Below are 21,775 nucleotides of genomic sequence, written 5' to 3'. Positions count from 1 at the left end.
TATGTTTAATTTACTGCAGAAAGTCATGCCATGTTCCTAGATGGAAGGACTCAATATCATAAAGATATTGGTTCCATCGCATAAATCTGTGCAGGCCGTGTCACACCAATCAAAACCCTTACAAGGTGTTTCAGGGGGCTCGATAGTGTGCTCTTCAATTTCACACGGGAGAGCAAGGGGCTCAGAGTCACCAACACAGTTTGGAAGACAGGACCGGTCCTCGCAGTTATCGAGATTTATTGTGAGACTGTGGAAACAGCAATCCGAGCAAGGAGCAATGCACCTGAAGTCAACACTGTATGCCGCAGAGATGGGATGTATCACAGCCCCAGCAGCTTTATGGAGCAGCGTACCGTTACGATTTAATACGGTGAAAATACACGTCTAAGATGCGCGAGGCAATTTTTCCAGCTTTATTGAGATATAATTGACACATATAATATGTAGCATGCATGTCAAGATACGGGGTCCAGCAGAAGTAACACCTGCATGAGTGTGGTTGCTAGGGTAATAACATGGGTGCAATAATTTAAACTTTAATTTGAACCTTTCACCTAAAATGTCGTATGGTGTGCATGAGTGTGATATTGTTATGTTACAGAATTAGATGCTTATAAAAGATTGTGTAATAAAAAGGGACATTATTTGTGCCAGACCCTCTATATCTTTATATATTGCAAAATGATTACCGCCCTAGCTTTGGCTGACACCTTCATCCTGTCGCATAACCACCATTTCCTTTTTGTGATGAGAACACATAAGATCTATTCTCGCAGTAACTTTAAAGTATACAGTACAGTATTATTAACTGTAATCACCACACTGTTCTAATATAAGGTCCCCCAAACTTATTCACCTTATACCTGGAAGTTTGTGCTCTTTGACCAACATCCATTTCCCCATTCCCTCCACCCCCCAGTCCCTGGCAAACCCCATTCTAGTCTCTGTTTCTGTGACTTTTTAAAATTCCATGTATAAGGGATATCATGTATTTTAGTGTTTGTCTTTCTCTGCCTGACTTAAGTCACTTAGAATAGTGCCAGGAAAAAAATATTCCAGTATGCATCTCTGCTGAGCTCTGCCATAAAATGCCCTTAGATACAGCTGTTTGCTTTTAGTAAGTTACAAACGTTGTGTGTGTCTGATTTCTGTTTCCATTTTTAAAGACTGGAGAAGAGTTTGTACTTGATGAAAATTTGAAACTGAGTACACACTCATGATGTGTATTTGGCACTCAAAGAAGTTTGAAAGTGAACATTGTGGAATTCCAAAACCCATTCGAGTGAGAAGGGCAAGTGTCTTGAACTCAGGAAGGAATGGAATGCCCATAAGCAGGAAAACTTTTTTCTGAACCTCACATACCAGCAGATACCTGCATGCAAACACACATAAAAGGAAAAGCCTCCTATTGTTTTAGAAAACAAAAGCCAATGTTCGTGTAGGGGAGTACCAACGGCAGAAAGTCAGAAGTCCAGGGGATGGAAGCGGCCAGCGCACAGAGACCGGAGGACACGCCGCTCCGGGCGGGGCTACTTGGTGAACGCCGCCACCACCGCCCACAGGACCTCGCTGGTGCTGGCCTTCAGGCACTCCACCTCGGGGTCCAAGTCGAGGAGCTGCCGCACTCTCTTGGTGGCCAAGTCGTACTGCTCGTCCAGGAGGGGAGCAAAAGCGTTCTCCAGCACGTCGGAGGCGTGGGCCAGGTAAATGAGGGCCAGCAGGCGCTTGTCCATGCGGTGGGGGTCGTTCACCCACTTGTCGAGGACGGCTTCCTGCACCTTCTTGATGAGGCGCTGCTTGATGTTGTTGTTGGTGAGCGGATGCGTCGTCATGTCGAAGAGTAAGAAGTTCTGTTTCTCGGTCGTCAGCACGCCCTTTTCTGCCAGGATCTCAATCATTCTTCTGCGTCTCATAACTGATAATGCGATTCTAGGGGATTTATGTCTCCCTGACCAAAAGCTTTAAAAGTTAGAGGAGAATCTCAGCCGTTATTTTCTTTCTTTGTATTGAAAGTATGAAGAGCCAAGTGTGTTTGCTGTAGCCGGTGCATTTCTAGAGGAGCGGACTCCAGGACTCTGGGAAGGGCCGTGCGACAGCCCGTGTTCCCAGAGCGCGAGCCCCTCGCGGGCTGGGAGTCATGTTCCATTCGTCTCTGCGGCCCCGGCCCCAGGCATTGTCTGGGAACACAGTGCTTGCTCAGCAAACACCTGGAAAAAAGAACGAATAGACTATTCTGATACACGAATTAGAACAGAACGCTGATAGTTTTAGCATGAGGTGGAAATGAGCCAATGTGTGAAATGATCACTTTTGGCACATTTCTATTGACATAAAGGTGTCGATAAGTAGCCAAAGGATAAGTGAGAGGGGTTTATTTATTTTTATTTTTTAAATAAGCACTTTAAAAGGTGTACAAAAAAGTTATGGAGGTAGAGTTCCCATGCCCAGTTTCCCCACTAGTGTGAGACATTTGCCACAATTAATGAAATGTACTGATACAGGACTACTGGCCGAAGCCCATACAGTATTCAGATTTCCTTGGTGTCTGCCTGATGGTCTTTTTCGGTTCCAGGGTCTCATCTACATAACCCCATTCCTTTTACTCATCATCTCCCCTAGGCTCCTCCTGGCTGGGATGGTTCTCCAGACTTTCTTTCAGAAATGACCTTGGCAGTTTTGAGAAGTACTAGTCAGGTACTTAGTAGGTTCTCCTGCAATTGGGATTTGTCTAAGCAGGGGTGTCCAACCCGTGGCCTGCGGGCTGCATGTGGCCCAGGATGGCTGTGAATTCGTCCCAACACAAAATCTGAAATGCACTTAAAACACAATGAGGGTTTTTTTTGTGTGTGATTATGTGTCACCATGTATTTAATGTGTGGCCCAAGACAACTCTTTAGAGTATGGCTCAGAGATGCCAAAAGGTTGGACACCCCTGGAATATTTTTCTCATGACTAGACTGAGGTTGTAGGTGTGTGGGAGCAGATCGCAAAGGTATGTGCCATCACTGTTGCTGTTGACCTGGATCGCCTGGCTGAGATACTGTTTGTCAGGTTTCTCACGGTAAAGCTCCTCCCCCTCCCCACACCTTTCCCTTCTGTGTCTTGTAAGAAAGTCACTATGTGCTGCGCACACTGAAGTCATGATGCACTCCCATGAAAGTGAGGTATTTACATAAGATATTTGGAATTGAAAGCTTCCTTTCTCATTAAGAATTAAATCGAGATTGTCATTAAAACAGCCGGTTGAATAAATACTCTGTGCCTGATGAAAATGAGAGTAAAGGATTGTCACAGAAGCACAGATCCATGGTGAGACCAAGGAAGAAGACAAAAACAGTAAAATTTTGGACACTGTGCAGTAGTTGGAATAGTGGTGGATGGATTCGTGGGTCCAGGAAAGCTAATCCCACAGTGGCAGTGGGCAGAGCAGAGAGGTGACCTACTTTATCCTATGGGTCCCCAAAGGCACAGACACTGGCAGCAGGTAGCTGTGGAATCGGAGGTTGGGGGTGGGGGCAGATAATGGGAGGGCTAAAATTAGAGAGGGGGTTTGAATTTCTGTTTGAGAAGTATCTCCAGAGCTCTCACTCTGCTCTCTGCAGCCACCCCAGTACTAGAGGATAAGACGTAGGGTCTCTCACCTCGGGGACACAGGCACAGCTGAAGGAGACAGGGATTTCCCACTGACAACGAGGATCAAGTAAAAACCATGATCTAGGTTCATGGCCTAGAACCTGTGACATCTCAGCTTTCTCCTTCCTCTCAACTGTGGGACACTGGAAGCTAGGATTATACTCTCAAATGAAAACACTGAAGGGTGTTCTCTGGAAATTTCTTTTTTTTTCTTTTTTTAAATTTTATTTTAATTGTTGTTCAAGTACAATTTTCTTTTTTTTATTATTATTATTTTTTAATCATTGTTCAAATACAGTTTTCTCCTTTTTACTCCCAATCCAGTTCCCCCCCTCCCACCCTCCCCACTTCCCTCCCATTACCACCCTCCCCTTAGTCTATGACCATGTGTCTTTCAAGTTTGTTCCTGTGAACCCTTCCCACTGTCCCCTGAAATTCCCTCTTCTCTCCCCTCCGGTCACCATCAGCCTGTCCTCTATTTCAGTGTCTTTGGTTATATTTTGTTTGTTTCTTTGTTTTGTTATTTAGGTTCCTGTTAAAGGTGAGATCATATGGTATTTGTCTTTCACTGCCTGGCTTGTTTCACTTAGCATAATGTTTTCCAGCTCCATCCACGCTGTTGCAAAGGGTAGGAGCTCCTTCTTTCTTTCTGCTGCATAGAATTCCATTGTGTAAATGTACCATAGATTTTTTTTGATCCATTCATTTACTGATGGGCATCTTGGTTGCTTCTAGCATCTAGCTATTGTAAATTGTGCTGCTATGAACATTGGGATGCATAGGTTCTTTTGAATTGGTGTTTTAGTATTCTTAGGATAGAGTCCCAGCAGTGGAATTGCAGGGTCAAAAGGCAGATCCATTTTTAGTTTTCTGAGGAAGTTCCATACTGCTTTCCATAGTGGTTGTACCAGTCTGCAGTCCCACCAGCAGTGCACTAGAGTACCCTTTTCTCCACAACCTCTCCAGCACTTGCTGTTTGTTGCTTTGTTTATGATGGCCATTCTGTCTGGTGTGAAGTGGTATCTCATTGTGGTTTTAATTTGCATCTCTCTGATAGCTAGTGATATTGAACATCATTTCATGTGTCTTTGGATTTTCTGTATGTCCTCCTTGGAGAAGTGTCTGTTCAAGTCCTTTGCCCACTTTTTAATTGGATTCCTTGTTTTCTTAGAGTGCAGTCCTGTAAGTTCTCTATATATTTTGGAGATTAAACCCTTGTCTGAGGTGTCATTGGCAAATATGTTTTCCCATACAGTTGGTTCTCTTTTAATTTTGATACTGTTTTCTTTAGCTGTGCAGAAGCTTTTAATTTTGATGAGGTCCCATTTGTTTATTCTTTCCTTTATGTCCCTTGCTGTAGGGGACACGTCAGTAAAAAAGTTTCTTCATGAAATATCTGAGATTTTCCTACCTACGTTCTCCTCTAGGACTTTAATGGTGTCATGTTTTATATTTAAGTCTTTTATCCACCTTGAATTTATTTTTGTATGTGGTGTAAGTTGGTGCTCAAGTTTCATTTTTTTGCACGTGGCTGTCCAGTTCTCCCAACACCATTTGTTGAAGAGGCTATTTTTACTCCATTTTATGTTGCTGCCTCCTTTTGTCAAATATTAATTGACCATAGAGACTTGGGCTTATTTCTGGGCTCTCTGTTCTGTTCCATTGGTCTATGTGCCTGTTTTTATGCCAGTACCAGGCTGTTTTGATTACAGTAGCCTTGTAATATAGTTTAGTGTCGGGTATTGTGATCCCTCCTACTTTACTCTTCTTTCTCAAATATTGCAGCAGCTATTCGGGGTCTTTTATAATTCTATATAAATTTTTGAAGTGTTTGTTCTATGTCTGTGAGATATGCCATTGGTACTTTAATAGGAATTGCATTGAATGTGTAAATTGCTTTGGGTAGTATGGACATTTTGATGGAAATTTCCATAAGCCCAAAAGAAAAGGATGAAAAACATTGACATGAGGATGTCCCAAGAGAATTATAATAAAGCCCCCACTTCACCACTCCCCCCACCCCACAGACATCTTCCAAATAATTCTTTGGGCCTTCCTTTCTGAACAATGAGCAGACTGCCAGAGAGTGCCACGCATGTGGGGAAAACCCTCTCCTGTGAGATGCCTTGTTCAAAACAAGATATTAAAATGACAAAAATATGCTGATAATTTCTCCAGGGTGTAAACAACCCAGATGTCTAGTCAACTGGTAAATGACAGAGCAGAATCGACACAGGGGAAGGCTCTTCAACAACGAAGAGGAATGCACTGCCGACACGCGGTGCAGCAGGGTGACCTTCAGAGCCACCCTGCGGAGAGGAAGGACTCACACACAGGAGAACACAGAGGACGTGCTTCCAGATACACGAACTGTCTAGGAAAGGCACATGGACAGAGACGGAGAGCAGGTCACGGCCAGATTGGGAATGGAGGGTTGACCTGCAAAGGGGCACAGGAAGTCTTTTGGGCGGGGCTAGGAATACTCTAGAGCAGGATTGCAGTGATGGCTGAATGCATTTCAGTAAATGTGCTAAGCACAGTGAACTGCACACTTGAAATGCATGGATTTTATGGCATAGAAAGTATGTTCCGAATAAGCTTTTTTTTTTTTAAATGAAGGGACTCAGAGGATACCCAATCTGTGGGGGGAGAAGGAACATAGAAAATAATCATTACTGTTCTCAGAAAATTAAGCAGGACAGATTATCCATCAAACAGGAACAAAATGGCAGATTTATAAAGAATATTCAGAGCCCTGGCTGGTGTAGCTCAGTGGATTGAGCGCAGGCTGCAAACCAGGCATTGCAGGTTCAATTCCCAGTCAGGGCACATGCCTGGGCTGCAGGCCAGGTCCCCAGTTGAAGGCACCAAGAGGTAACCAATGGATGTCTCTCTCACACATCAATATTTGTCTCCCTCTCTTTCTCTCCCCCTTCCCTCTCTCTAAATAAATAAATAAAATCTTTTAAAAATCATTATAGCCATTATATTAAATGCAAAAATGTGTAGTTGCATTTAATATATGCAACTAGAAACAAGTAACAAGAAATATGGAGCCTTAAGTTATAGTATTAATACTCAGTTTAATATACTTAATATTATTTAATCATATGAGTTAATACCAGAAGAAGACATCATTTGGGAAACCCATTTTGCTTTTTATGATTTGCTTTGTAAAACTGAAGTTTGAAAGTTGTGCTAATTAATTCATGAAGGGTTGAGGCTTATTAATATTTAAAGCCTGAGTCCATATTTGAAGCAAAAAGAGCTTTATCAAATTAAAAAGTGGCCTATTATTCCTCTTTGAAGAAAAACATTACAATTCACATTCAAATTCCTTCCTTATCTTTTTAAAGGAAAATAGACAGCATTGATTTTAGGCCTCATTATATTGACTATCCTAAGAGCTTGTAAAAGGAAATTATACCCAAATGATAAAGTTAAGCCTGATTCCTTCTTGCTTCTGGGTTGAACAACTGTGCACACACCCATACGTAAATATTAAGAAATCAGCAACAGTTGTTTCATCCGCCTTCAGTCGGAGCACAGCAACAGGATGCCTCCCGCCTCCAGGAGCACTGACTTTGTTCCCGGCATTGGCTACTGGGAAATGATAACCTCATGCCTCTTCACACAACTAACCATAAAACGACGTGAAAAGGGAGAGAACACAGCGCTGCAAGAACAGAGAGGAATCAGAATTTTCGGGGTGTCTGTGGACAGAGGAACTGGGAAAAACCTCCCTAAAGGGGCCACTTTCTCTCTTTGACTTGGAGAGTTGGACGAGCAGAGAGAGGGCAGCCAATGCCCCAGGGCAGAGGGCGCAGCAGGTGCCAAGCACCCAAGACCACGGGCAGGTACAGTGAGACACACACAGCACCTAGAAACCTCGCCTCCCAAGGCGGCTCACTTCTGGTCCCTGGTCACCTGCGCACATGCCCACTCTCCCAAAGTCACCCTACCCACTGGGCGGAGAAGCAGAAGCCTGGGGTGTGGCATTGGAACTGGGCACATCGGGGTGGAAGGCAGGGAGGGCCGCACAGAACAAGGGATGGCTGTTTCATTTCCAGCACAAAGAAGAGTGCATTGTAAGCACATTCAAACAAGGGAGTGCTCTGTGAATAGTGCTAAATTTAAAACTCTTGGACAAAAGGATTTTCTTCAAGTTCCCAATTATTTAGGTTAATGTGAGAAAAGACTGGACAAATAATTCTTATATGCAGATTGGACACAAGATGTTTGTTTATTTAACAATTAGTTCTTAGGTGCTGATGTCCATGTGATTGACCCTGGGAACAAAAGAAGTTCTTACGCTCGTGACACGTATTCTGTGGCTTCTTTTCGTTTATGGCTCATCATTCTAGATTTAAAAAAAAAATCCTCACTTGACCATATGTTTATTGATTTTAGAGAGAGAGGAAGTGGGGGGGGGGAGAGAGAGAAGCATCGATGTGAGAGAGAAACAACAACCGGTTGTCGCCCATACCTGTCCCTACCAGGGAGGAGGGTTGTACTTACAACCTCCATATGTGCCCTGGCCAGGAATATAAGCCGCAAGCTTCTGGGGTACGGGACGTCGCTCCAACCAACTGAGCTACCCAGCCAGGGCCACCATTCTGGATTAAAATGAAAAATCATTGCCAGAAATCAAATTAAAACCATAATGGTGAAAAATTAAATGCAAAATGTGATAAGATGATTTAAAAAAATTTATTAGAAGAAATTGTATCATTGCCTTTAGCGTCAAAATTGAAGGAGCCTTTTTTATTTTGGATACATCTGGTCATCTAATGCCACCTTGTGCCCAAAGTTCCTAATTCCGTGATTTAACAGTGAAGATTCTGTACTAGTTTCCTATTGCAGCTGCAACAAATTACTACACGTTTAGTGGCTTAAAAACAACCCAGACTTACTATTTTATAACCTCCTGGAGGTTATACGTTAGTAGTGAATCTGAGAGAGCTGAGGCGAAGGTGTTGGCAGGGGTGGCTTCCTTCAAGGCCCTACGGAAGACTCTGCTTTCTTACCTCTCACACGGGCTCGAGGCTGCCCGGATCCCTGAGGGGGTGGCCTCTTCCCACCTCCAGAACCCGCAGTGGCCCCTGAGGCTCCTCCTGGTGCAGCTCGGGCACTCTCTGTTCTCTCTCACTTGTAAGGGCCACGTGATCACGCGGGGTCTGCCCGGACAGCCCAGGGTGCTGCCCCCGTCTCACAGCCCACTAACGTCATTCCAGCTGCGCCCTCGGTTCTCCCGCACCGTGCGACAGCACAGTCACGGGCTCTGGGGACCAGGGTGAGGGCACCTTTGGGAAGGGGCGTCCTGCCTGCCATAGAGTCTGTTAGTCTGTTCCTGGGCAAAGATGATCCTTTTTATGTTTCAGTCAAATGGTAAAGACATTAAACTGTTCCTTTGACCTTGTATGTAATTTGGGATTGATGAACAGAAAAAAGGTCTCTTTTGCCAGGGGTCTGTAAAAAAACACTAAATGTTTAAAAATTCTCCCAGTGAATTTTCACTTATGCTTTGCTAACCTGAGCTAGAAAGACACAAACGACACATACAAATATAGTTAAACTAATCTTAAATTTTTGAGTTGACAAAGCTGAAATATTGCTTAATAATAGGCAAAATATACTAGTAGGTTGTCTTTTTTTTTTTTTCTTACAGGGCCAGTGGTTTTGTTCACGAACTGGTCAGAATTCAGCTCACAAAAACTCAAGTTCACAAAAAGTAGAAACTCTGAAGGGATTCAAGGAGGAGAGGGCGGTGGAGGAGAACAGTGGTTCTGTACCGCACCTTCCCTTCTGTTTGAGGAGCAGAGGAACGCTTTTGATGGGTCATTGCTGGCCAAGCTGGGTGTCCACTAGATTTTACGGGCTGTTGTTCCTGGAGTGGCTTTCTGGTCAACGTGCCCTCCCTTTTCTCTCAGTGTGGGTGGTACATGCTAAGCAAGCGTCAAAGAAAAATTAGCATGATAAAAAAATGCTTGGGTTGCCACAGGGCTTCCCCTGCCTTCTCTGGAACGTCCTGCGTCGTTGTGTGCTGCGGGAAGGGTGTGTGTCTGGAAAAGGGCCACGCATGAAGCCGGACTAGCTCAGGGGAGGGCGGCACAGGGGGCGTTTCCAAACTCAGAGACTCAAGTAACCCCCCGGGGATGGTCTGAAATGGGAACTTTCTAACCGAAACCAAGCCAGGGTGGACAGTCCCGTCCTAGGTCGGTATCGTCCGTGACCAAGGTCCATCTCCCCGTACCTGAGCCTGTCTGTGGTCTTTTTTGCATCTTCCACGACATACCTTCGGAATGGCGGAGTCATCCCCTTTTGCAGGCCCCTCAGGGCACGGTCTCCCACCGGACGGGAGGCCACAGCACCCCTCATCGTTATCTGTTCTCCCACCTGCCATCTCTACGCGCCGTAAATGTTCACGGTTACCTATCCTGTACCCACCTATGTAAAGGAAGCACCTGTCAATCTCTTTTACTTTTTACCCAGTCCCTGAGATTTCCTCATTTTGCTTTCTCCTGCCTCCCTCCTTTATCACCAATGGATCTTCTCACGTAATCCCTTACGTCCTCCCCTTTGATTCTGATGTGTAAAATAGGTGGTAAAACTGCCATTTCCCGGAACATTTTCTCAATCCGTTGTGATTTTGCTTCCAGGCAATTGTCATCAGTTGGCTTAAATAAACTCATACAAATTCTCTACAGGCTTGGACATTTGACAGGTACATCCATAGAATGCCGGTAGGATGAGGAGAAAGATAATTGCAGATTTATTTTTCTGTTAGAATATTTTTACCAGCTGTCAGCAGGACAGAGTTATAGTAATACAAATCTTTTCAGAAAGGCTTCATCAATGCATTAAAGTGCCTCCATCACAACCTCCTTCAAACAAGAAAGGAAAAAGAACCTGGAGAAAAAGGGCCTTGTTTGTTTTCTGTATTCTGGTTTGTATTTGTTGCCTTCAGTCTTGCTAATGTGCCTGCATCTTGTTGTTCTACTTAGCACAAAATACTACATGCTGGGAGGTTTCGCAGGTGAATCAATGTGGTTTCCATGATATACTGGCCTTACTTCCCTACTTTCCAATCTCACACGAGGTAATCCACCTTAAAGAATTATAGCAGCATAGATGATGTTGAACTTGCATGTGAAATGTTTAAAATGGAATCATGAAGTATAAGAGGAGATGTTGGGAGCCTCCCTGGCTGGTTTCAGGAGCTGTAACCCCCCCATGGCTAAGGCTGAGTGAGCAATCTTCAGACTGGGAGCCACTAAGGAGACAAAGCTTATCTCCCAGGCAGGGGAGCCACTTCTGCTCCTTTTACTTCGTCCATAAATGACCCCCCAATGCTTTGTCAGTTAGCTAATGATAGGTTAGATTCCCCAAGAGAGGGGATGATCTAAGACAGGCATGATCACGTGGGAGGCCCCCAGGGAAGGACTTGGGGGTCTACAGCAAAAGAGGGTGATGGACCCTCACCCCTCAGCTTTGACAAAGCATGAGTCCTCATTCTGTCTGCAAGAAGTCTCCTAATCTCTTGGCTGCCTTACTACCCCTGCCTGACTTAATCCTGACACAATGCCTTAAGCCTGAAACAATGCTGGTGGTGGGTGTAGCCCTGTGCTGGAAAGGGCAGGTTCCCTAGGGCAATCAGGCCTAAGAAATATGTCAAGTCCTGTGAAACCTGCTTTGCTAAGAATGCTCTCAATTACATAAGGGTCCAAGCAAGAAGTGAGTTTGTTCCTCAAAGTTTTATAGCCCTTTAGCTAATAGACCCTGACTCAGAATAGGCCCTCAGAGTTCTTTGTATGTTATCTATTGTTTGATCCTTACTGTCTGACAATGATTAATGAGCTTTACCTGTATTCCTGTGCAAAATGAACCTAATAAAAGCTCATTGAGGAAAATGCTCTTGGCCCTTCTCCTCCAAGAGATCAGCCACCTTTCCTCCCCAAGCAGATCCTGTCTTGGTAGACTTATTCTCATCCATGGTGGCGGGGGTGGGGGTGGGGAACTTGTGGGCGGAGCCCCCCCACCCCGGGAGAAAAAGTCAGTATTTAAGTTTCCATACAGGTCTGCAATTGCCAGAGCAATCTTGAAAAACAACAAATTTTGAAGACTCACAGTTTTGGATTTCAAAACTTACTACAAAGCTACAGTAACCAAAACAGTAAGGGTGCAAGGGCAGACATAAAGACCAAAGGAACAGCATAGAGAGCCGGGAAATCAACCCAAACAAATGTGGTCAGTTGATTTTCAATAAGAGTGCCAAGACCACTGAATGGGAAAAGGACGGTGTTCTAACAAATGGTACTAAGAAAACTGGATGTCCACATGCAAAAGAATGAAGTTGGAGCATTACCTTAAACACCTTATACAAATGCTAACTCAATACAGATCAAAGACCTAAGCTTATGAGCTAAAACTAAAAAACTCTTAGATGAAAACATGGGGAAAAATCTTCATGGCACTGGATTTGGCAATAATTTCTTGGATACGACACCAAAAGCATAGGCAACAAAGAAAAAATTTAAAAATTGGACCATCAAAATTAAAAACTTTTGTGCATTAAAGGGCATTTTCAAGACAGTGAAATGATAGCCCACAGAATAGAGATAGCCCACAAATCATATACTAATAAAGAGTTTATACCCAGATTATGTACATAATTCCTACAACACAATAGCAAAAACAACCAACCAACCAACCAACAAACGAAACCAATTCAAAAATGGGGAAAGGTCATGAGAAGGCATTTCCCCACAGAAAACATACAGCTAGCCAGTAAGCACATGGAAAGATGCTGGACATCATTTAGTGAGTAGGAAAATGCAAATAAAAACCAAAGTGACATTTCACTTATACGCCCATTAGCATGGCTGTTATTTAAAAAGCAAAAAAACCCACTCCCCACCCAAAACAGAAAATAACAAATGTTGGCAAAGCTTTGGAGAAACCTTGGGTATTGCTGGTGGGAATGTAAAGTGGTGCACCCAGGGTAGCCAACAGCAGTCTGGCAGTTCCTCGCAACTGAAACATGAAATGACCAGACGACCCAGCCATCCCATCTCTGTGCCTATGCCCAAAGGAATGACAGCAGGGACTTAAACAGACACTGGTCCACTGATATTCACAGCAGCATTATGCACAATAGTCAAAATGTCGGAACTACCTGGTGTCTACCAACAAATGAATGGATAAACAAAATGTGGTGTATATATATAATGGGATAGTAATCAACCACAAAAAGAGGTGAAATTCTGATACATGCTACAACATGGATGCACCTTGAAGACATTATGTAAATGAAATAAGCGCAATGGACCAATAAACACAAGTAGACCAATATTGTATGGTTCTACTTATGTGAGGTACCCAGAATAGGCAAATTCATAGAGACAGAAAATACAATGGAGGTCACCACAGGCTGGCAGGGGTGGGTAACAGGGACTGGTTGTTTAAAGAGTATGGGGCTTCTGTTTGGGGCAATAGGTTTGGTACTGTTCGTATTCCATTTTGGGTTCTCCTCCCGTCTGACTTATTTCAATAATTTATTTTTTGGATATGTGAGACATTTCTACAAATCTCAGAGTCAAAGCTTCATAGGAGAACATCAGAATGCCTAGCAGTGTTATTTACAGTAGCCAAGATCTGGAAACAGCTCAAGTGCCCATCAGTAGATTAGTGGATAAAAACGCTGTGGTACACTTACACAATGGAATACTATGAAGCTGTAAAAAAGAGAGAAATCTTACCTTTGCAACAGCATGGGTGGACCTGGAGATTATCATGCTGAGGGAAATAAGCCAGACAGAGAAAATCAAACACCTTGTGATGTCACTTATATGTGGGGTCTAATGAACAAAATAAACTGATGAACAAAATGGAAACAGAGTCATGGAAACTCTGTTTCCATGACTGACAGCTGTCAGAGGGGAGGTGGTTGGAGGGTACTGGATGAAAGAAGGTGAAGGAATTAGCCAAAGAATGTGTGTGTGTGTGTGTGTGTGTGTGTGTACATATAACTTAACTCATGGACACAGACGACAGTGGTGATGGCCGGGGGGAAGGGGGAGTGGGGGCTGAGAGGATGGGGGCAAAGGTGGGGGAAGCGGAGACATCTGCAATAGTGTCAACAATAAAAATAAAGGAGGAAAAAAGCTACACAGGAGATACACTCAGAAAAGTGTCCATCCTTCCTCATCTCCATTGCTCCCTCCTACTTTTCCCCTTCCTTCCCCCCTTTGCTACTCACACACTGTAGGGAACCCATCCCTTCAGTTTCGTTTTATCTTCCCTGTATATCTTTAGCACAGATTAGATATATGTGTATTTTCTCATATATCCTTCTTGTTTAAGTGAAGGGTAACACACCAAAGATGATCTTTTGTACTTTGCTTTTTCCCCACCACACTATCTTCTTCCTTTTGGCTCAATTTGGTTACGTGTTCAGTCTTGGATGTACTTAGTACCCAGTTTTCACCATCTCGGTGCATTTTGTTTTTGTCACCATATCCCAGAAGCCCCAACCATTTCCTGTACTTCCATTAAGCTTCTTTCAGCACTTTTTAAAAGGTGAGATTGTAATCCTACTGTAGTATTTTTTTTCAAGAGTTTAATTTCTCACGTGTTACTATGCCAATATTTCGTACTGGATTGTGCCTTTTAAAAACCCGTCTCGGTACAGACTTGTACAGGCTTTGAATGGCCACTTCAACACTTCCCCCACATAAGCCCTGTAGAGTGTAGCGTGCAAGTTTGCAAAAGACAAGGTTTAATAGCAGAAATGCCTGAGTCAGTGGTTTCATCATTAGTTTTTGAGTCTTCTAACACATTTGCATAGGACATCCTCTTCAATTCTATCTAAATTTTCAAGAGAGCACAGTTTTGATTTTGTGTGTGATGTTGTTACTGGAGATTCTATTCTGAGCCAAGTACCCATACACTGCTTGTTATCTCCTCAACATAACCTCTACACTGTATTCACTTTTGAGTGTCTTATTTATAATATCTCACAGCCGTGATGGTATTTAGGAATAATGAGTAAACCTGTATACATTTCTTTATGTTTTTTAAGAGTCAATTCTATCCTCTAAGCAACCCAAATTGTTCAAACTCATGTAATTAGGGAAATTCAAACCAAGCTGTTACTGCTGAATAATCAGTGAGTCATGCCTGGGCTTCGTGATTGGGAAGGCTTCACCGGGTACACAGAGACTAGCTGCAGGAGTGTCAACACTGGCGATAAGGACGCCAGTGTTATTGTAGAGTAGTGCAGGGCTTTTAAATTCTGTGTGCACACCTAACTCACGGATCTTGCTGAAACACAGATTTTGGTCCCATAATTCTGAGAAGGAGCTCGAAATTCTGCAGCTCTTAAAAGCTCCCAGGTGATGCTCATACTGCTGGTTTAGCGAGCTCGCTTTGATAAAGAAGGTTACAGATGCTAACTCGAGACAGCATTCAGCAGAACCTTCTGCAATAACGGAACTGTTCTGGGTCTGCACAGCCCGATAAGGCAGCCATAGACCACATGTGGCTACCGAGCACCAGAATGGTGTGCCTGGTGAGATTGAGAAACTGAAGTTTAAATAAAATTAAATTAAAATTAATTTAAATGGCCACATGTGGCTACTGGCTACTGTCTAAGTGAATATCAAAAAGCATATGCGTCTCCACTATTGACAGCTACCACCAAATCGCCCTCCACAGAGACGGTGCCCATACATATTCTCAACATGTCCATCAGCCTGCTGCTTCCCCTCGCCTTCAGCAACACAACATATGCTGTTTAAAACTGCTTGAAAGGCATATAGACAGAACCGACATCTTAATTCCTGCTCTAACAGATGCTGTTGGTGTCCCACCCACCAACCTTACCGGCAGCCACAGAGGACAGTGACTGCGTAGTCTGCCCACCTCCAACCGGTACCTGGATCTTCCTGCTTCTCCTCTTGAGTTGTTCTGAAGTGTCATGGAACTTGCTCCACCCAGGCAAGGGTGGGCTTCCCTGGGGGGCTGGGAAGTAGCAGGTTATCAGGCTCGCAGAGGCAACTCTTGACCAAAAAGGAGTGGGAACCAGTGGATTAATATAGAAGCTTCCCTGTCCCTCAGCAGCCGGTTCTGCCAATTCTTCAGTCTGGAATCGAGCTCTCACTGACCACGGCATTTATCTTCTCTTCGATATCCCCTTTACTGACATTTCTGCCTTCCTTATCTCATTTTCTCCACTCCCTCACTTCCTTTATCACCTCCCAAATAAACTACAAGCATCTAAATCCTTGCCTCGAGGTCTGTTTTTTTTGGGGGGGTGCGGGGGGAGGGAAACAAAACTAAGATAGATGGTACCAGAGATGGCCATAGAAAGTTAACCCTCAAGAATTTGCTCCCTTCCTGGTCAGGGGGCAACACGAACCTCATTGCTGGTTTAAGTGGGCGCGGTGATAACCAGGGCACGCCGTAGCTTCAAGTTGACTAAGACTTTCACCTCTGAGTGCTTTGGGTGAAGTGCAGGGATTGGGCTAGGGAATCGTCACTGCTCTTGGGAGACATGGGGTTACAGCAATGATAAGGACTGTAGAGGTGACTGACTTTGAACTCTCCTGGAAGACTTGATGTTGGGAACCTCCCTGACTGGTATCAGAGGCTGAAACCCCCGCCTAGGCTAAAGCTAAGGGAACGCCCTTGGAACCGTAAGCCAGCAATGAGACAAAAGCTTGTCTTCCTGGCAGGAATGCTGCTTCTGCTGCTTTATTCATAACTGAACCCCAAAAAGCTTGGTCGGTTAGCCAAAGACGGGTAAGATTCCCAATGGGGGGAACGACCTAAGACAGGCATGATCACTTTGGGAGGCCCCCCCAAAAGAAGGACTTGGGGGCCTGCAGCAAAAGGGGGTGATGGATCCTCGCTCCTCGGCTCTGACATAGCCTGAGTTCTCAGCGTCTGGGAGAAAACTTCCTTGTCTCTAGGTTGCCTTAGTTCCCTTGCTCCACCTAAGCCTGAAACAATGACAGGGTGGTGCAGCTCGGTACTGAGAAGTGCGGATTCCCCAGGGTGATCAGGCCTAAGAAAGAATATGTAAATTACTGTGAAACCTTCTTTGTTTAGAATGCTCTCAGTTGAATGAGAAGGGTCTTAGGAGGAAGTTATTTTGTTCCTCAGTCTTACAGCTCTTTGACCCCCAACTCAATAGACCGGCAGAGTTCTTTGTTTTCTATGGTTCCTTACTTCCCCCTAATGAGTACTGTACTTTACCTGAATTATTATGCAAAATGAGCCCAATAAAAGCAGGTATGGACGGTAAATCAGGGCGCTCCCCACTAGGGGGGGTAGCCATTTCGTCCCTACTTCCCCACAGAAACTAGTTTGTCTCTGTGCATGTGTGTTTTTTCTCGCATGTTTATCGTCGAGCCATCCACAGTGTTCCGTGGTCACTGCTGGCCGGTGACCCACGCGCAACAACTTGAAGGAAGAGTATGGGACATCAGTTCAGCCCACTCTCAACTCTCAAGGCATATCATGAAAGCCAGAAAGAGTTCATGGCCAGCTTTATTTAGACTCTCCCCTCTGGCAGCAGGAGGGAAGACTATGCTGAATATTAGCCTCAGAATACAAAAATAGAAATACCCGAGCTATGGATACCAAACACATAGCCAGATCTGGCGTTCTGTGTTAATGCCAGGATGGTGAAACCTGAGCTGGTTACATTTGGGCCGATGCACTGCACATTCCTGACCCCGTGTATCTGACTCTTCCAGGCAGGCATGCTTACTTCTGAAAAGGCCTCCCCTTTTCTCTCGTGTTTTCCAATAGCTCACCTAAGTGAAATTCAACTTTCTTTTTTGGTAAGGAGTGAATTGGGAATCAACTTAATTTTTTTGAGAAAGCTCTTGAGATCTTCAGCATCATTGATTGTATAATTCAGCTGCCACTCTGATTATAGGTTAAATTACAGTACGAATTTGGGTCTTGTGGGAGAAAACTCTAGGTATTCACCAAACCCGTTTCCTCTTCTTTTGGGGCCCACACACCAGGGTAGTTTCTGAGCTTCCGTTCCTGGGCGAACGGCGCTGTCCCCCAGAGAGACTGGGCAGACACACCGAGGCGGAGGACAGCAGGGCTGCAGCTGCAAGGAGCAGGAGCCCCAGACTCCTCGCGTGGAGGGGCCTGATGAGCAGGGTTTTGTTGGACGTTATGAAAATGAGAAGTAATCTTTCTTTTTTTTTTTAAAAAAATAATGTCTGGGCTCCCCAAAGTCAAAGACAAAGTGGGGAGTGTCTTGCTTTGTTTTTTTTTTTCCATTTTTTAAAAGATTTATTTATATATTTTTAGAGAGAGAGGAAGGGAGGGAGAAAGAGAGAGAGTAACATCAAGGTGTGGTTGCTTCTCATGTGGCCCCCACTGGGGACCTGACCGGCAACCTAGGCATGTGCCCTGACTGGGAATCAAACCTGTGATGCTTTGGTTCGCAGCCTGCACTCAATCCACTGAGCTATGCCAGCCAGGGCTGAGAAGTAATCTTTCATTTTATATGAGCTGTGGGTTTTTTATGTTTTTTTTTCTTAAACCAGATAGCCTTACTCCAACAGATGTAGGTCCATTTCTGGACACGATGACGTCTCACTGACCAGTCTGCTGGCTTCTGTGCTAGTAACACACTGTTTTAACTGATGCAATTTTATCATATATTTTGGTACCTGGTAGGGACAATCCCTTCCCTTGTATTTTACAGTTATTTTCCCCTTGTATAAACATTTTTCCATGTAAACTTTAGAACCAGTGTCATAAGTTAAAATTTCCTTGGTATGTTTATTGAAATTGCATTATATGTACTTTGATACAGGAAGCATTGTCATCTTTATTGCATTGAATATTATAGGTTTCCATAGATAGTCATATCATCATTTACATTCTTCAATCACTTTGTAATGTTTTCTTTAAAGTACAGGCAGTGTCTTTTTATTCAGTTTATTCACAGGTACCTTTGGGGGCAAAGTTATGCTCTTGCAAGTAAGGCACTGCATTTTATAACTAGTTGTTGCTTGTGTGGGAAGTCTGCTGCAATGCTGTGCTGCCTCTCTTAGCGTGACGTCAGGTGAAAAGAAAACATCAGTCTGACACCCCAGGAAAGCACTTACAGGCAAAATAAGTCTTTAAAAAAGTTTAAAATGTCTATGCTGCACAGCAGAAAAGCAGACCGTGTCAAGAGAAGAGAGGGTGTGGGCTTTTTTTCAGATGGTCACAGAACGCCGTCCTTTTTGAGTGGAATTCCAATGAGCTATTGCTGCACCTGGGACTTCCCACGCAAGGGCCGTCACGCGGGCGTCTGAGGAAGCCCGGGAAGCATCGCCGCTCTCTGCTGTCTCCAAATGCCTTGGAAACAGGCCCAGGCACGCAGGCAGGTGGAGAGAAGGATGTCGTTATTACTGGTAAAACGGATATTGAGAGAACTTAGGTCTGGGGCAGGAACTGGTTTCCAATACTGCGCCCCAGAGAGAGACTCTGCTGCCCACTGGCTCCGAGGGACACCCATGGGTCTCTCCTGTGGGGCTCTTTCTTAGGAGCTCATGGCATGGAAGGACAGAGCAGGCCACGTACCTCTATGAAAAGGCATCCTGTACTTCTCGTCCCCACCCCAGGGAGTGTGAGGATGAGGCGGAGCAAGGCCAAGGCTGCTGTGGAAGCTGCCTCCGCAGGGCGAGGACAGTCTGGAGGGAGCAAGTGGTGCTCTTCCCGGTCCGCACAGCTGCGACTGTCTAAGAGCGATACCTTGCAGGGACCCGTAGTTCTCGGACAATAGCGTCAAACGCTAGATGGGAATTTTAGACAGAAAAGCAAACTATATGCATTTTTACCTCACCCTAACATGCGCATCGTGGAGCACGGTTCTTACCAGGCTGTGTCCGAGAGAGAACAGACGACAGGACAATTGGGGAGCTGTTGTGAGTCCCTCTGTGGGCAGAATCATTGGATCGCAGGCATTGCTTTTTAGCTCTTCTGGACACACCTAATCCTTGGTCACTGTTCTTGTATAATACCTGTATTTGCTCAGTTTGCTCTCAAGGATAGCATACTCACGAGAAGACACAGAACAGAAGGCACACGATAAGGTGTATTACTGCCAGACCTCCAGTGGCCACCACGCTGGAGACTGGGACACCAGGGGCTCACGGCCCCTGGGGAGGGCCGGCACAAACAGCTAACTAACGTGCAATGCTGGGGCACAGGACAGAGCGCCCTAGGAACACGGGGCGGAGAACAACCTCTAAAACATGGGACTCTGACAAGGTTAGTTGCCCAAGTTCACAAAACTGGTAACTGGCCGAGGCAGTATTTGAAATTGGCCCGATTTCAAAGCCACCAGTCCCCCCAGTGCTCCTTTTTGATGGCAGGGCCACTCACCGCTCCAGGTGGGCCAACACTTCGGGGGGTGGGGGCGGGGGACAGCGCTGCTGTGCAGACCTCAGGGTGGTGTCTGCCCCAAAGCTGGTGTCCAAGTCCAGCTCCAGCTCTGACTCCATCCCCGTCTCCCTCCTTGAGCGACCAGGGTCATGTCTGAAGGGTCATGCCACATGACCTCACTAGGCCAGACTGGCAGAGCCACCCCACTCTTGCGATGGTCCCATTTTCCTCACTCCTGAGCAAGCAGAGGCTGCCCTGAGGTAAGCCTGACGCCCAGAGGAAGGGAGGGCTTGGGAGGGGGTTGGATGTGACAACAGTGAACTGCTCTGGCTGATGCAGGAGGGGCTTTTCGGCTGGAGGTCACCCATCAGACAGTAATGTCAAATATGCTAAGGATAACCCTTGATTCTGTGAATGTAATTTATTAGTCTGGGGGCGCAGCTTCCAAACACTGTCTACAGTAGAAGTTTAGCAGCAGAAGTCCTGGACTGATTTAAAAGCAGGCGGGAGGGAGTCTAGAGAGGAAGAAAAACTGGGGCAGGCTTTGATGTCCCTAACCCCCCGACTGCACACGAGGCCAGGTTTCAAAATAGCGAGAGTGGATGCTTGTACCAACTGCAAGACGAAAACTCAAAGTTATGAGCAACTCTGCTTAAAGCCCTGATGCTTCTTTCCTTATGGGCAAGGACCTGCCCTCTTTGAATAAAGAAGCTGAAATTCCCATAACAGAAATAGAGTGGAAGCCAGGATGGGGGTGCAAGAAGACACCAGTGCTTGGGAGAGGCATGAGGAGTGCAGCTGAGACCTGCAATAACCACCACAGGGCATTCTAATGAGGGCTGGGTTTGGAAAGGACAGCCGATGTTTACCGAATGGTTCTTGCATAAGGGCTTCGTATGTGTTATTCCTCACAATATCTGATGAGTTCCCTTACTGTAAAAATAAAATAAAAAAAAAAAAAGGAAGCTGAGGCAGCAGAGGGTGCACTGGAGCCAGGCAGTAGCTCTCTGAGGCTCACACTTACCACTACAAGCTACTGCATTTCAGTCACGACACATCTCAGGCCTGGCACGATTCCCACCAACAGGTGCCACGGCTTCCAAACAGTGCTGATGGCTGCAGAGATCTGCTTGCTGCTGAACAGCATTGTGGAGTTAGAGACATGTCAGGAATGCTGTAGCTGTAGGTGAGCTGAGTGTTCAGCCAGGGATGCCGGCAAAGGAAGTTGAACTGTGCAGCCCTGGCCTAGCCGCCCCGTGATAACGGGTTCCTGCTTCCGAATCACGGAACCAAACTTACAAAATACTGATGTATAGAACGCCAGCTTACTGACGTGCGATGGTGAGATGCAGCCTTTCCGTGAGTGACCAGGATGTTCACTGTTCAGAGAACTCTTCCCTAAGAATCCAGGTTCCCAGAAACCTCAGTCTCACCTTCAGTTGCTGAGCTCACACGAATAAAGGGAGGGGATGGCGCTGAAGGTCGGAACCCCGGAGCGCAGCCAGAAGCGCAGGGCCAGAGGCCCGGGACCGGGGAGTCCCCAAGGGCGCTGCGTGCGGCTCAGGACGGCCAGGCAGCCGCCCCGCGCAGTCAGATATGGAGCACTCGCACAGCTGAGCCGCACGGACCACTAGCCTTTCTGAAACACGGCCAACAGAAACGGCTTCCCTTTCAGGAAAGGGCTTTCTCTTAAGGTGTACGGTGAATGAAAGAGTCTTGTATTAAGAAGCACACCCCT

The 21,775-nt window shown here is 45.3% G+C and overlaps 1 pseudogene; it reads right to left on the bottom strand.

Moving 5' to 3' along the window:
- Nucleotides 1-1,474: 1,474 nt before the first annotated feature.
- On the bottom strand, nucleotides 1,475-20,156 carry LOC123824574 (annotated as a pseudogene).
- Between the last annotated feature and the right edge of the window lie 1,619 nt (nucleotides 20,157-21,775).

The sequence above is a fragment of the Phyllostomus hastatus genome, unplaced genomic scaffold (genome assembly GCF_019186645.2).
Source record: "Phyllostomus hastatus isolate PE091 unplaced genomic scaffold, TTU_PhHast_1.1 phas_contig_58, whole genome shotgun sequence".
Taxonomy (NCBI): Eukaryota; Metazoa; Chordata; class Mammalia; order Chiroptera; family Phyllostomidae; genus Phyllostomus; species Phyllostomus hastatus.
This window is presented reverse-complemented; position numbering and strand designations above follow the sequence as displayed.